The 15360-nt window shown below is 53.4% G+C and overlaps 8 non-coding genes across 8 annotated transcripts; all 8 read left to right on the forward strand.

The window, feature by feature from the left end:
• The first annotated feature begins 1401 nt into the window (after window positions 1-1401).
• Window positions 1402-1473, forward strand: TRNAD-GUC (transfer RNA aspartic acid (anticodon GUC)). Its single transcript has one exon. It is a non-coding gene; the product is annotated as a tRNA-Asp (tRNA).
• Window positions 1474-3239: 1766 nt separating this feature from the next.
• TRNAQ-CUG (transfer RNA glutamine (anticodon CUG)) lies at window positions 3240-3311 on the forward strand. The gene has a single exon. It is a non-coding gene; the product is annotated as a tRNA-Gln (tRNA).
• Window positions 3312-5382: 2071 nt separating this feature from the next.
• On the forward strand, window positions 5383-5454 carry TRNAQ-CUG (transfer RNA glutamine (anticodon CUG)). The gene has a single exon. It is a non-coding gene; the product is annotated as a tRNA-Gln (tRNA).
• Window positions 5455-5688: 234 nt separating this feature from the next.
• TRNAD-GUC (transfer RNA aspartic acid (anticodon GUC)) lies at window positions 5689-5760 on the forward strand. Its single transcript has one exon. It is a non-coding gene; the product is annotated as a tRNA-Asp (tRNA).
• A 1764-nt stretch (window positions 5761-7524) lies between these two features.
• On the forward strand, window positions 7525-7596 carry TRNAQ-CUG (transfer RNA glutamine (anticodon CUG)). The gene has a single exon. It is a non-coding gene; the product is annotated as a tRNA-Gln (tRNA).
• Window positions 7597-9973: 2377 nt separating this feature from the next.
• TRNAD-GUC (transfer RNA aspartic acid (anticodon GUC)) lies at window positions 9974-10045 on the forward strand. Its single transcript has one exon. It is a non-coding gene; the product is annotated as a tRNA-Asp (tRNA).
• A 1766-nt stretch (window positions 10046-11811) lies between these two features.
• Window positions 11812-11883, forward strand: TRNAQ-CUG (transfer RNA glutamine (anticodon CUG)). Its single transcript has one exon. It is a non-coding gene; the product is annotated as a tRNA-Gln (tRNA).
• A 2376-nt stretch (window positions 11884-14259) lies between these two features.
• Window positions 14260-14331, forward strand: TRNAD-GUC (transfer RNA aspartic acid (anticodon GUC)). The gene has a single exon. It is a non-coding gene; the product is annotated as a tRNA-Asp (tRNA).
• Window positions 14332-15360: the final 1029 nt, after the last annotated feature.

Consider the following 15360-nt stretch of genomic DNA (forward strand, 5'->3'; position numbering starts at 1 on the left):
AAGATTCCAGTTTTTGCACGCTCAACCCTAATGGGAAGACCTTGGGCCTCCTCCCCTTCTCTGATCATCTCCAGTCATCCCGTTTGCTAAGGCCTTCATAAGGAATTTGTCCCACGCAGAGCATTACCTTTCCCCAGCTGGGGCCTGTCTTTGGTGCTGGAGGTTCCCTCTGGTTCCCAGTTTCACCCAGTGGCAACCTGTTTACTACTGAACCTCACGCTCCAAGCCGTCTTCCATATAGCTATTACTACGCTTCAAAGAGTCTTGGGAAAGAGCTTTGGGCGGTAACAAACCATAGCTGTGCTTTCTGCCTGATCGGGTGACTCTTCGCCCTGGTGCCTCATGGCACCTCGAAAGTTTCATCATCTTTTCCTGTTCATCAAGTCTCGATGTGACCTACCTCTTTCCGGATCGCTCTTTCGAAAAATCACCAGGTCCCTGATGAAGGAGATATCCCGAAGGGCTTGGGTTCAAGCAACCGAAAGTCCAAGCGCTAGAAAAAGTGTGCTCGTGATCCTTGCTGGAGTGGAAAAGGATCATGCAGCCTGTGCCACAACCATAGTCGCCTGGTGAGACAAAACAATGCAGAGAGCGTGAAAAAAAAAATCAAAAGGACTTGAGGTTCCGGGAAAAGAGCCATTGCCAGAAGAGGGGTGGCATCATCCTGGGCGGCCTTCCTGTAAGGGCTCGCCTGAAGCCACAGGCAAGGCACCCGCCTGGCCTCCTTATGCTTGACTGGCGCGTGGACCTGGCACTCCTCCCAAGGGTGGAATTTGCGAGAAGCGTTTTGCAAGAAGCCCTTACCACTAGATGAATCGATTGTTGTGACGCCCACCCCTGTCTTGCTGCTTGGGCCATCCCATGTCTACTTCTGCCATGAATGCCCCAGGAAAAGGAGGAAATGATTTGCTGTACTTTTAGCTTTCCCGGTACCTTCGCATGGGAAATTGCCGCCCCTTCATTGACCAAGAGATGGCGATCGACGGTGTAGGGAAAAGATTATAGGAGAGTCGGTCCTAGGGGGTTAAGGGGGAGTGAGCGTTAGCTACAGGCATAGCGAGGCACAAGAAAAGCGAGAAAGATCCTCATTCCAGGGGTTCCGTGGTGTAACGGTCAGCACTCCGGACTCTGAATCCAGCGATCCGAGTTCAACTCTCGGTGGGACCTTCTTTGCCGAGCCGCCGTTGATTTGAGCCTGGCGACTTGACTTGTCTATTACTGGCGGAAAGGCCAGTGATAGCGGAAGCCGCCCACAAGGCGGATGCCGTGCGAACGAGGCCCGTTGCAAGGGTGATGTCCGGCCGACTGCAAGGCAAACTGAGGAGGCCCACAGCTCTATTGAAAGAGAAGCTGTGCAGCCGTATGTACTTTGGCCAGGAGCAGGTGTTCTGCACCAACTGGTCCTCGTTAGTATAGTGGTGAGTATCCCCGCCTGTCACGCGGGAGACCGGGGTTCGATTCCCCGACGGGGAGGCCGGCTTTTCATTTTCTACCCACCTACCCCCACACTCCTCTGCCTCCGCTCAGCTTAACTCCTTGGATGGTCTTTGAACGAGAAAACGCTCACATTCGCAGCACATGGCAATTACAGAAGTTCATCGGATGGCCACCCAGCTCGACACCAAGTGGCACGGCTTTCTGGACCAAGTCAAGCTTTCAACTTCGCAGGACCTGGCCGCTTCACACCATCTGTGGAATCTTCCGCTGGGGTGCGTACTTCTCCCACTTCCACGCCTCTTCCAAGTTCTCAACACCTTTCATCTCTACTTCTCCACAGTCATTGCCAGCAGCCCATTTTCGACCCACAGACCTTGATTTCCTCTTCTCCCATTGCTCGCTCTCGAGACTCTGCGCCTTTGCTTCCACCAGCTCTGGACCTCCTCCGTCATGTACACTTCCTGCACCCATGTCCTGAAAACACTACATCTGCAGGCACGCAGATTGAAAGGCGTAGGCGAGTGAGCCCAGTGTGCTCTTTAGCCGATCATTAATGCCCTCCTAAAAGCCCACCACCAGGCCAACATACAGCAGAGTATGCAGCAGATTCATTGCTTTGGCCTCGGGGAGGGTTTTTTTGACTCTCTCTACCCCCCCTCCCCGGTGTGCAACACGTTCTAGAGTTGGTCTCCGGTTACAATCTATTAAGATTCCAGTTTTTGCACGCTCAACCCTAATGGGAAGACCTTGGGCCTCCTCCCCTTCTCTGATCATCTCCAGTCATCCCGTTTGCTAAGGCCTTCATAAGGAATTTGTCCCACGCAGAGCATTACCTTTCCCCAGCTGGGGCCTGTCTTTGGTGCTGGAGGTTCCCTCTGGTTCCCAGTTTCACCCAGTGGCAACCTGTTTACTACTGAACCTCACGCTCCAAGCCGTCTTCCATATAGCTATTACTACGCTTCAAAGAGTCTTGGGAAAGAGCTTTGGGCGGTAACAAACCATAGCTGTGCTTTCTGCCTGATCGGGTGACTCTTCGCCCTGGTGCCTCATGGCACCTCGAAAGTTTCATCATCTTTTCCTGTTCATCAAGTCTCGATGTGACCTACCTCTTTCCGGATCGCTCTTTCGAAAAATCACCAGGCCCCTGATGAAGGAGATATCCCGAAGGGCTTGGGTTCAAGCAACCGAAAGTCCAAGCGCTAGAAAAAGTGTGCTCGTGATCCTTGCTGGAGTGGAAAAGGATCATGCAGCCTGTGCCACAACCATAGTCGCCTGGTGAGACAAAACAATGCAGAGAGCGTGAAAAAAAAAATCAAAAGGACTTGAGGTTCCGGGAAAAGAGCCATTGCCAGAAGAGGGGTGGCATCATCCTGGGCGGCCTTCCTGTAAGGGCTCGCCTGAAGCCACAGGCAAGGCACCCGCCTGGCCTCCTTATGCTTGACTGGCGCGTGGACCTGGCACTCCTCCCAAGGGTGGAATTTGCGAGAAGCGTTTTGCAAGAAGCCCTTACCACTAGATGAATCGATTGTTGTGACGCCCACCCCTGTCTTGCTGCTTGGGCCATCCCATGTCTACTTCTGCCATGAATGCCCCAGGAAAAGGAGGAAATGATTTGCTGTACTTTTAGCTTTCCCGGTACCTTCGCATGGGAAATTGCCGCCCCTTCATTGACCAAGAGATGGCGATCGACGGTGTAGGGAAAAGATTATAGGAGAGTCGGTCCTAGGGGGGTTAAGGGGGAGTGAGTGTTAGCTACAGGCATAGCGAGGCACAAGAAAAGCGAGAAAGATCCTCGTTCCAGGGGTTCCATGGTGTAACGGTCAGCACTCTGGACTCTGAATCCAGCGATCCGAGTTCAAATCTCGGTGGGACCTTCTTTGCCGAGCCGCCGTTGATTTGAGCCTGGCGACTTGACTTGTCTATTACTGGTGGAAAGGCCAGTGATAGCGGAAGCCGCCCAAAAGGCGGATGCCGTGCGAACGAGGCCCGTTGCAAGGGTGATGTCCGGCCGACTGCAAGGCAAACTGAGGAGGCCCACAGCTCTATTGAAAGAGAAGCTGTGCAGCCGTATGTACTTTGGCCAGGAGCAGGTGTTCTGCACCAACTGGTCCTCGTTAGTATAGTGGTGTGTATCCCCGCCTGTCACGCGGGAGACCGGGGTTCGATTCCCCGACGGGGAGGCCTGCTTTTCTTTTCTAAACACCTACCCCCACACTCCTCTGCCTCCGCTCAGCTTAACTCCTTGGATGGTCTTTGAAGGAGAAAACGCTCACATTCGCAGCACATGGCAATAACAGAAGTTCATCGGATGGCCACCCAGCTCGACACCAAGTGGCACGGCTTTCTGGACCAAGTCAAGCTTTCAACTTCGCAGGACCTGGCCGCTTCACACCATCTGTGGAATCTTCCGCTGGGGTGCGTACTTCTCCCACTTCCACGCCTCTTCCAAGTTCTCAACACCTTTCATCTCTACTTCTCCACAGTCATTGCCAGCAGACCATTTTCGACCCACAGACCTTGATTTCCTCTTCTCCCATTGCTCGCTCTCGAGACTCTGCGCCTTTGCTTCCACCAGCTCTGGACCTCCTCCGTCATGTACACTTCCTGCACCCATGTCCTGAAAAAACTACATCTGCAGGCACGCAGATTGAAAGGCGTAGGCGAGTGAGCCCAGTGTGCTCTTTAGCCGATCATTAATGCCCTCCTAAAAGCCCACCACCAGGCCAACATACAGCAGAGTATGCAGCAGATTCATTGCTTTGGCCTCGGGGAGGGTCTTTTTGACTCTCTCTACCCCCCCTCCCCGGTGTGCAACACGTTCTAGAGTTGGTCTCCGGTTACAATCTATTAAGATTCCAGTTTTTGCACGCTCAACCCTAATGGGAAGTCCTTGGGCCTCCTCCCCTTCTCTGATCATCTCCAGTCATCCCGTTTGCTAAGGCCTTCATAAGGAATTTGTCCCACGCAGAGCATTCCCTTTCCCCAGCTGGGGCCTGTCTTTGGTGCTGGAGGTTCCCTCTGGTTCCCAGTTTCACCCAGTGGCAACCTGTTTACTACTGAACCTCACGCTCCAAGCCGTCTTCCATATAGCTATTACTACGCTTCAAAGAGTCTTGGGAAAGAGCTTTGGGCGGTAACAAACCATAGCTGTGCTTTCTGCCTGATCGGGTGACTCTTCGCCCTGGTGCATCATGGCACCTCGAAAGTTTCATCATCTTTTCCTGTTCATCAAGTCTCGATGTGACCTACCTCTTTCCGGATCGCTCTTTCGAAAAATCACCAGGCCCCTGATGAAGGAGATATCCCGAAGGGCTTGGGTTCAAGCAACCGAAAGTCCAAGCGCTAGAAAAAGTGTGCTCGTGATCCTTGCTGGAGTGGAAAAGGATCATGCAGCCTGTGCCACAACCATAGTCGCCTGGTGAGACAAAACAATGCAGAGAGCGTGAAAAAAAAAATCAAAAGGACTTGAGGTTCCGGGAAAAGAGCCATTGCCAGAAGAGGGGTGGCATCATCCTGGGCGGCCTTCCTGTAAGGGCTCGCCTGAAGCCACAGGCAAGGCACCCGCCTGGCCTCCTTATGCTTGACTGGCGCGTGGACCTGGCACTCCTCCCAAGGGTGGAATTTGCGAGAAGCGTTTTGCAAGAAGCCCTTACCACTAGATGAATCGATTGTTGTGACGCCCACCCCTGTCTTGCTGCTTGGGCCATCCCATGTCTACTTCTGCCATGAATGCCCCAGGAAAAGGAGGAAATGATTTGCTGTACTTTTAGCTTTCCCGGTACCTTCGCATGGGAAATTGCCGCCCCTTCATTGACCAAGAGATGGCGATCGACGGTGTAGGGAAAAGATTATAGGAGAGTCGGTCCTAGGGGGGTTAAGGGGGAGTGAGCGTTAGCTACAGGCATAGCGAGGCACAAGAAAAGCGAGAAAGATCCTCGTTCCAGGGGTTCCATGGTGTAACGGTCAGCACTCTGGACTCTGAATCCAGCGATCCGAGTTCAAATCTCGGTGGGACCTTCTTTGCCGAGCCGCCGTTGATTTGAGCCTGGCAACTTGACTTGTCTATTACTGGTGGAAAGGCCAGTGATAGCGGAAGCCGCCCAAAAGGCGGATGCCGTGCGAACGAGGCCCGTTGCAAGGGTGATGTCCGGCCGACTGCAAGGCAAACTGAGGAGGCCCACAGCTCTATTGAAAGAGAAGCTGTGCAGCCGTATGTACTTTGGCCAGGAGCAGGTGTTCTGCACCAACTGGTCCTCGTTAGTATAGTGGTGAGTATCCCCGCCTGTCACGCGGGAGACCGGGGTTCGATTCCCCGACGGGGAGGCTGGCTTTTCTTTTCTACCCACCTACCCCCACACTCCTCTGCCTCCGCTCAGCTTAACTCCTTGGATGGTCTTTGAAGGAGAAAACGCTCACATTCGCAGCACATGGCAATAACAGAAGTTCATCGGATGGCCACCCAGCTCGACACCAAGTGGCACGGCTTTCTGGACCAAGTCAAGCTTTCAACTTAGCAGGACCTGGCCGCTTCACACCATCTGTGGAATCTTCCGCTGGGGTGCGTACTTCTCCCACTTCCACGCCTCTTCCAAGTTCTCAACACCTTTCATCTCTACTTCTCCACAGTCATTGCCAGCAGACCATTTTCGACCCACAGACCTTGATTTCCTCTTCTCCCATTGCTCGCTCTCGAGACTCTGCGCCTTTGCTTCCACCAGCTCTGGACCTCCTCCGTCATGTACACTTCCTGCACCCATGTCCTGAAAACACTACATCTGCAGGCACGCAGATTGAAAGGCGTAGGCGAGTGAGCCCAGTGTGCTCTTTAGCCGATCATTAATGCCCTCCTAAAAGCCCACCACCAGGCCAACATACAGCAGAGTATGCAGCAGATTCATTGCTTTGGCCTCGGGGAGGGTCTTTTTGACTCTCTCTACCCCCCCTCCCCGGTGTGCAACACGTTCTAGAGTTGGTCTCCGGTTACAATCTATTAAGATTCCAGTTTTTGCACGCTCAACCCTAATGGGAAGTCCTTGGGCCTCCTCCCCTTCTCTGATCATCTCCAGTCATCCCGTTTGCTAAGGCCTTCATAAGGAATTTGTCCCACGCAGAGCATTCCCTTTCCCCAGCTGGGGCCTGTCTTTGGTGCTGGAGGTTCCCTCTGGTTCCCAGTTTCACCCAGTGGCAACCTGTTTACTACTGAACCTCACGCTCCAAGCCGTCTTCCATATAGCTATTACTACGCTTCAAAGAGTCTTGGGAAAGAGCTTTGGGCGGTAACAAACCATAGCTGTGCTTTCTGCCTGATCGGGTGACTCTTCGCCCTGGTGCCTCATGGCACCTCGAAAGTTTCATCATCTTTTCCTGTTCATCAAGTCTCGATGTGACCTACCTCTTTCCGGATCGCTCTTTCGAAAAATCACCAGGTCCCTGATGAAGGAGATATCCCGAAGGGCTTGGGTTCAAGCAACCGAAAGTCCAAGCGCTAGAAAAAGTGTGCTCGTGATCCTTGCTGGAGTGGAAAAGGATCATGCAGCCTGTGCCACAACCATAGTCGCCTGGTGAGACAAAACAATGCAGAGAGCGTGAAAAAAAAAATCAAAAGGACTTGAGGTTCCGGGAAAAGAGCCATTGCCAGAAGAGGGGTGGCATCATCCTGGGCGGCCTTCCTGTAAGGGCTCGCCTGAAGCCACAGGCAAGGCACCCGCCTGGCCTCCTTATGCTTGACTGGCGCGTGGACCTGGCACTCCTCCCAAGGGTGGAATTTGCGAGAAGCGTTTTGCAAGAAGCCCTTACCACTAGATGAATCGATTGTTGTGACGCCCACCCCTGTCTTGCTGCTTGGGCCATCCCATGTCTACTTCTGCCATGAATGCCCCAGGAAAAGGAGGAAATGATTTGCTGTACTTTTAGCTTTCCCGGTACCTTCGCATGGGAAATTGCCGCCCCTTCATTGACCAAGAGATGGCGATCGACGGTGTAGGGAAAAGATTATAGGAGAGTCGGTCCTAGGGGGTTAAGGGGGAGTGAGCGTTAGCTACAGGCATAGCGAGGCACAAGAAAAGCGAGAAAGATCCTTGTTCCAGGGGTTCCGTGGTGTAACGGTCAGCACTCTGGACTCTGAATCCAGCGATCCGAGTTCAAATCTCGGTGGGACCTTCTTTGCCGAGCCGCCGTTGATTTGAGCCTGGCGACTTGACTTGTCTATTACTGGCGGAAAGGCCAGTGATAGCGGAAGCCGCCCACAAGGCGGATGCCGTGCGAACGAGGCCCGTTGCAAGGGTGATGTCCGGCCGACTGCAAGGCAAACTGAGGAGGCCCACAGCTCTATTGAAAGAGAAGCTGTGCAGCCGTATGTACTTTGGCCAGGAGCAGGTGTTCTGCACCAACTGGTCCTCGTTAGTATAGTGGTGAGTATCCCCGCCTGTCACGCGGGAGACCGGGGGTCGATTCCCCGACGGGGAGGCCGGCTTTTCATTTTCTACCCACCTACCCCCACACTCCTCTGCCTCCGCTCAGCTTAACTCCTTGGATGGTCTTTGAACGAGAAAACGCTCACATTCGCAGCACATGGCAATTACAGAAGTTCATCGGATGGCCACCCAGCTCGACACCAAGTGGCACGGCTTTCTGGACCAAGTCAAGCTTTCAACTTCGCAGGACCTGGCCGCTTCACACCATCTGTGGAATCTTCCGCTGGGGTGCGTACTTCTCCCACTTCCACGCCTCTTCCAAGTTCTCAACACCTTTCATCTCTACTTCTCCACAGTCATTGCCAGCAGCCCATTTTCGACCCACAGACCTTGATTTCCTCTTCTCCCATTGCTCGCTCTCGAGACTCTGCGCCTTTGCTTCCACCAGCTCTGGACCTCCTCCGTCATGTACACTTCCTGCACCCATGTCCTGAAAACACTACATCTGCAGGCACGCAGATTGAAAGGCGTAGGCGAGTGAGCCCAGTGTGCTCTTTAGCCGATCATTAATGCCCTCCTAAAAGCCCACCACCAGGCCAACATACAGCAGAGTATGCAGCAGATTCATTGCTTTGGCCTCGGGGAGGGTTTTTTTGACTCTCTCTACCCCCCCTCCCCGGTGTGCAACACGTTCTAGAGTTGGTCTCCGGTTACAATCTATTAAGATTCCAGTTTTTGCACGCTCAACCCTAATGGGAAGACCTTGGGCCTCCTCCCCTTCTCTGATCATCTCCAGTCATCCCGTTTGCTAAGGCCTTCATAAGGAATTTGTCCCACGCAGAGCATTACCTTTCCCCAGCTGGGGCCTGTCTTTGGTGCTGGAGGTTCCCTCTGGTTCCCAGTTTCACCCAGTGGCAACCTGTTTACTACTGAACCTCACGCTCCAAGCCGTCTTCCATATAGCTATTACTACGCTTCAAAGAGTCTTGGGAAAGAGCTTTGGGCGGTAACAAACCATAGCTGTGCTTTCTGCCTGATCGGGTGACTCTTCGCCCTGGTGCCTCATGGCACCTCGAAAGTTTCATCATCTTTTCCTGTTCATCAAGTCTCGATGTGACCTACCTCTTTCCGGATCGCTCTTTCGAAAAATCACCAGGTCCCTGATGAAGGAGATATCCCGAAGGGCTTGGGTTCAAGCAACCGAAAGTCCAAGCGCTAGAAAAAGTGTGCTCGTGATCCTTGCTGGAGTGGAAAAGGATCATGCAGCCTGTGCCACAACCATAGTCGCCTGGTGAGACAAAACAATGCAGAGAGCGTGAAAAAAAAAATCAAAAGGACTTGAGGTTCCGGGAAAAGAGCCATTGCCAGAAGAGGGGTGGCATCATCCTGGGCGGCCTTCCTGTAAGGGCTCGCCTGAAGCCACAGGCAAGGCACCCGCCTGGCCTCCTTATGCTTGACTGGCGCGTGGACCTGGCACTCCTCCCAAGGGTGGAATTTGCGAGAAGCGTTTTGCAAGAAGCCCTTACCACTAGATGAATCGATTGTTGTGACGCCCACCCCTGTCTTGCTGCTTGGGCCATCCCATGTCTACTTCTGCCATGAATGCCCCAGGAAAAGGAGGAAATGATTTGCTGTACTTTTAGCTTTCCCGGTACCTTCGCATGGGAAATTGCCGCCCCTTCATTGACCAAGAGATGGCGATCGACGGTGTAGGGAAAAGATTATAGGAGAGTCGGTCCTAGGGGGTTAAGGGGGAGTGAGCGTTAGCTACAGGCATAGCGAGGCACAAGAAAAGCGAGAAAGATCCTCATTCCAGGGGTTCCGTGGTGTAACGGTCAGCACTCCGGACTCTGAATCCAGCGATCCGAGTTCAAATCTCGGTGGGACCTTCTTTGCCGAGCCGCCGTTGATTTGAGCCTGGCGACTTGACTTGTCTATTACTGGCGGAAAGGCCAGTGATAGCGGAAGCCGCCCACAAGGCGGATGCCGTGCGAACGAGGCCCGTTGCAAGGGTGATGTCCGGCCGACTGCAAGGCAAACTGAGGAGGCCCACAGCTCTATTGAAAGAGAAGCTGTGCAGCCGTATGTACTTTGGCCAGGAGCAGGTGTTCTGCACCAACTGGTCCTCGTTAGTATAGTGGTGAGTATCCCCGCCTGTCACGCGGGAGACCGGGGTTCGATTCCCCGACGGGGAGGCCGGCTTTTCATTTTCTACCCACCTACCCCCACACTCCTCTGCCTCCGCTCAGCTTAACTCCTTGGATGGTCTTTGAACGAGAAAACGCTCACATTCGCAGCACATGGCAATTACAGAAGTTCATCGGATGGCCACCCAGCTCGACACCAAGTGGCACGGCTTTCTGGACCAAGTCAAGCTTTCAACTTCGCAGGACCTGGCCGCTTCACACCATCTGTGGAATCTTCCGCTGGGGTGCGTACTTCTCCCACTTCCACGCCTCTTCCAAGTTCTCAACACCTTTCATCTCTACTTCTCCACAGTCATTGCCAGCAGCCCATTTTCGACCCACAGACCTTGATTTCCTCTTCTCCCATTGCTCGCTCTCGAGACTCTGCGCCTTTGCTTCCACCAGCTCTGGACCTCCTCCGTCATGTACACTTCCTGCACCCATGTCCTGAAAACACTACATCTGCAGGCACGCAGATTGAAAGGCGTAGGCGAGTGAGCCCAGTGTGCTCTTTAGCCGATCATTAATGCCCTCCTAAAAGCCCACCACCAGGCCAACATACAGCAGAGTATGCAGCAGATTCATTGCTTTGGCCTCGGGGAGGGTTTTTTTGACTCTCTCTACCCCCCCTCCCCGGTGTGCAACACGTTCTAGAGTTGGTCTCCGGTTACAATCTATTAAGATTCCAGTTTTTGCACGCTCAACCCTAATGGGAAGACCTTGGGCCTCCTCCCCTTCTCTGATCATCTCCAGTCATCCCGTTTGCTAAGGCCTTCATAAGGAATTTGTCCCACGCAGAGCATTACCTTTCCCCAGCTGGGGCCTGTCTTTGGTGCTGGAGGTTCCCTCTGGTTCCCAGTTTCACCCAGTGGCAACCTGTTTACTACTGAACCTCACGCTCCAAGCCGTCTTCCATATAGCTATTACTACGCTTCAAAGAGTCTTGGGAAAGAGCTTTGGGCGGTAACAAACCATAGCTGTGCTTTCTGCCTGATCGGGTGACTCTTCGCCCTGGTGCCTCATGGCACCTCGAAAGTTTCATCATCTTTTCCTGTTCATCAAGTCTCGATGTGACCTACCTCTTTCCGGATCGCTCTTTCGAAAAATCACCAGGCCCCTGATGAAGGAGATATCCCGAAGGGCTTGGGTTCAAGCAACCGAAAGTCCAAGCGCTAGAAAAAGTGTGCTCGTGATCCTTGCTGGAGTGGAAAAGGATCATGCAGCCTGTGCCACAACCATAGTCGCCTGGTGAGACAAAACAATGCAGAGAGCGTGAAAAAAAAAATCAAAAGGACTTGAGGTTCCGGGAAAAGAGCCATTGCCAGAAGAGGGGTGGCATCATCCTGGGCGGCCTTCCTGTAAGGGCTCGCCTGAAGCCACAGGCAAGGCACCCGCCTGGCCTCCTTATGCTTGACTGGCGCGTGGACCTGGCACTCCTCCCAAGGGTGGAATTTGCGAGAAGCGTTTTGCAAGAAGCCCTTACCACTAGATGAATCGATTGTTGTGACGCCCACCCCTGTCTTGCTGCTTGGGCCATCCCATGTCTACTTCTGCCATGAATGCCCCAGGAAAAGGAGGAAATGATTTGCTGTACTTTTAGCTTTCCCGGTACCTTCGCATGGGAAATTGCCGCCCCTTCATTGACCAAGAGATGGCGATCGACGGTGTAGGGAAAAGATTATAGGAGAGTCGGTCCTAGGGGGGTTAAGGGGGAGTGAGTGTTAGCTACAGGCATAGCGAGGCACAAGAAAAGCGAGAAAGATCCTCGTTCCAGGGGTTCCATGGTGTAACGGTCAGCACTCTGGACTCTGAATCCAGCGATCCGAGTTCAAATCTCGGTGGGACCTTCTTTGCCGAGCCGCCGTTGATTTGAGCCTGGCGACTTGACTTGTCTATTACTGGTGGAAAGGCCAGTGATAGCGGAAGCCGCCCAAAAGGCGGATGCCGTGCGAACGAGGCCCGTTGCAAGGGTGATGTCCGGCCGACTGCAAGGCAAACTGAGGAGGCCCACAGCTCTATTGAAAGAGAAGCTGTGCAGCCGTATGTACTTTGGCCAGGAGCAGGTGTTCTGCACCAACTGGTCCTCGTTAGTATAGTGGTGTGTATCCCCGCCTGTCACGCGGGAGACCGGGGTTCGATTCCCCGACGGGGAGGCCTGCTTTTCTTTTCTACCCACCTACCCCCACACTCCTCTGCCTCCGCTCAGCTTAACTCCTTGGATGGTCTTTGAAGGAGAAAACGCTCACATTCGCAGCACATGGCAATAACAGAAGTTCATCGGATGGCCACCCAGCTCGACACCAAGTGGCACGGCTTTCTGGACCAAGTCAAGCTTTCAACTTCGCAGGACCTGGCCGCTTCACACCATCTGTGGAATCTTCCGCTGGGGTGCGTACTTCTCCCACTTCCACGCCTCTTCCAAGTTCTCAACACCTTTCATCTCTACTTCTCCACAGTCATTGCCAGCAGACCATTTTCGACCCACAGACCTTGATTTCCTCTTCTCCCATTGCTCGCTCTCGAGACTCTGCGCCTTTGCTTCCACCAGCTCTGGACCTCCTCCGTCATGTACACTTCCTGCACCCATGTCCTGAAAACACTACATCTGCAGGCACGCAGATTGAAAGGCGTAGGCGAGTGAGCCCAGTGTGCTCTTTAGCCGATCATTAATGCCCTCCTAAAAGCCCACCACCAGGCCAACATACAGCAGAGTATGCAGCAGATTCATTGCTTTGGCCTCGGGGAGGGTCTTTTTGACTCTCTCTACCCCCCCTCCCCGGTGTGCAACACGTTCTAGAGTTGGTCTCCGGTTACAATCTATTAAGATTCCAGTTTTTGCACGCTCAACCCTAATGGGAAGTCCTTGGGCCTCCTCCCCTTCTCTGATCATCTCCAGTCATCCCGTTTGCTAAGGCCTTCATAAGGAATTTGTCCCACGCAGAGCATTCCCTTTCCCCAGCTGGGGCCTGTCTTTGGTGCTGGAGGTTCCCTCTGGTTCCCAGTTTCACCCAGTGGCAACCTGTTTACTACTGAACCTCACGCTCCAAGCCGTCTTCCATATAGCTATTACTACGCTTCAAAGAGTCTTGGGAAAGAGCTTTGGGCGGTAACAAACCATAGCTGTGCTTTCTGCCTGATCGGGTGACTCTTCGCCCTGGTGCATCATGGCACCTCGAAAGTTTCATCATCTTTTCCTGTTCATCAAGTCTCGATGTGACCTACCTCTTTCCGGATCGCTCTTTCGAAAAATCACCAGGCCCCTGATGAAGGAGATATCCCGAAGGGCTTGGGTTCAAGCAACCGAAAGTCCAAGCGCTAGAAAAAGTGTGCTCGTGATCCTTGCTGGAGTGGAAAAGGATCATGCAGCCTGTGCCACAACCATAGTCGCCTGGTGAGACAAAACAATGCAGAGAGCGTGAAAAAAAAAATCAAAAGGACTTGAGGTTCCGGGAAAAGAGCCATTGCCAGAAGAGGGGTGGCATCATCCTGGGCGGCCTTCCTGTAAGGGCTCGCCTGAAGCCACAGGCAAGGCACCCGCCTGGCCTCCTTATGCTTGACTGGCGCGTGGACCTGGCACTCCTCCCAAGGGTGGAATTTGCGAGAAGCGTTTTGCAAGAAGCCCTTACCACTAGATGAATCGATTGTTGTGACGCCCACCCCTGTCTTGCTGCTTGGGCCATCCCATGTCTACTTCTGCCATGAATGCCCCAGGAAAAGGAGGAAATGATTTGCTGTACTTTTAGCTTTCCCGGTACCTTCGCATGGGAAATTGCCGCCCCTTCATTGACCAAGAGATGGCGATCGACGGTGTAGGGAAAAGATTATAGGAGAGTCGGTCCTAGGGGGTTAAGGGGGAGTGAGCGTTAGCTACAGGCATAGCGAGGCACAAGAAAAGCGAGAAAGATCCTCATTCCAGGGGTTCCGTGGTGTAACGGTCAGCACTCCGGACTCTGAATCCAGCGATCCGAGTTCAAATCTCGGTGGTACCTTCTTTGCCGAGCCGCCGTTGATTTGAGCCTGGCGACTTGACTTGTCTATTACTGGCGGAAAGGCCAGTGATAGCGGAAGCCGCCCACAAGGCGGATGCCGTGCGAACGAGGCCCGTTGCAAGGGTGATGTCCGGCCGACTGCAAGGCAAACTGAGGAGGCCCACAGCTCTATTGAAAGAGAAGCTGTGCAGCCGTATGTACTTTGGCCAGGAGCAGGTGTTCTGCACCAACTGGTCCTCGTTAGTATAGTGGTGAGTATCCCCGCCTGTCACGCGGGAGACCGGGGTTCGATTCCCCGACGGGGAGGCCGGCTTTTCATTTTCTACCCACCTACCCCCACACTCCTCTGCCTCCGCTCAGCTTAACTCCTTGGATGGTCTTTGAACGAGAAAACGCTCACATTCGCAGCACATGGCAATTACAGAAGTTCATCGGATGGCCACCCAGCTCGACACCAAGTGGCACGGCTTTCTGGACCAAGTCAAGCTTTCAACTTCGCAGGACCTGGCCGCTTCACACCATCTGTGGAATCTTCCGCTGGGGTGCGTACTTCTCCCACTTCCACGCCTCTTCCAAGTTCTCAACACCTTTCATCTCTACTTCTCCACAGTCATTGCCAGCAGCCCATTTTCGACCCACAGACCTTGATTTCCTCTTCTCCCATTGCTCGCTCTCGAGACTCTGCGCCTTTGCTTCCACCAGCTCTGGACCTCCTCCGTCATGTACACTTCCTGCACCCATGTCCTGAAAACACTACATCTGCAGGCACGCAGATTGAAAGGCGTAGGCGAGTGAGCCCAGTGTGCTCTTTAGCCGATCATTAATGCCCTCCTAAAAGCCCACCACCAGGCCAACATACAGCAGAGTATGCAGCAGATTCATTGCTTTGGCCTCGGGGAGGGTTTTTTTGACTCTCTCTACCCCCCCTCCCCGGTGTGCAACACGTTCTAGAGTTGGTCTCCGGTTACAATCTATTAAGATTCCAGTTTTTGCACGCTCAACCCTAATGGGAAGACCTTGGGCCTCCTCCCCTTCTCTGATCATCTCCAGTCATCCCGTTTGCTAAGGCCTTCATAAGGAATTTGTCCCACGCAGAGCATTACCTTTCCCCAGCTGGGGCCTGTCTTTGGTGCTGGAGGTTCCCTCTGGTTCCCAGTTTCACCCAGTGGCAACCTGTTTACTACTGAACCTCACGCTCCAAGCCGTCTTCCATATAGCTATTACTACGCTTCAAAGAGTCTTGGGAAAGAGCTTTGGGCGGTAACAAACCATAGCTGTGCTTTCTGCCTGATCGGGTGACTCTTCGCCCTGGTGCCTCATGGCACCTCGAAAGTT

Source organism: Staurois parvus, unplaced genomic scaffold, assembly GCF_062004578.1.
Source record: "Staurois parvus isolate SC_StPar_1 unplaced genomic scaffold, SC_StPar_1.0 ptg000126l, whole genome shotgun sequence".
Lineage (NCBI taxonomy): Eukaryota > Metazoa > Chordata > Amphibia > Anura > Ranidae > Staurois > Staurois parvus.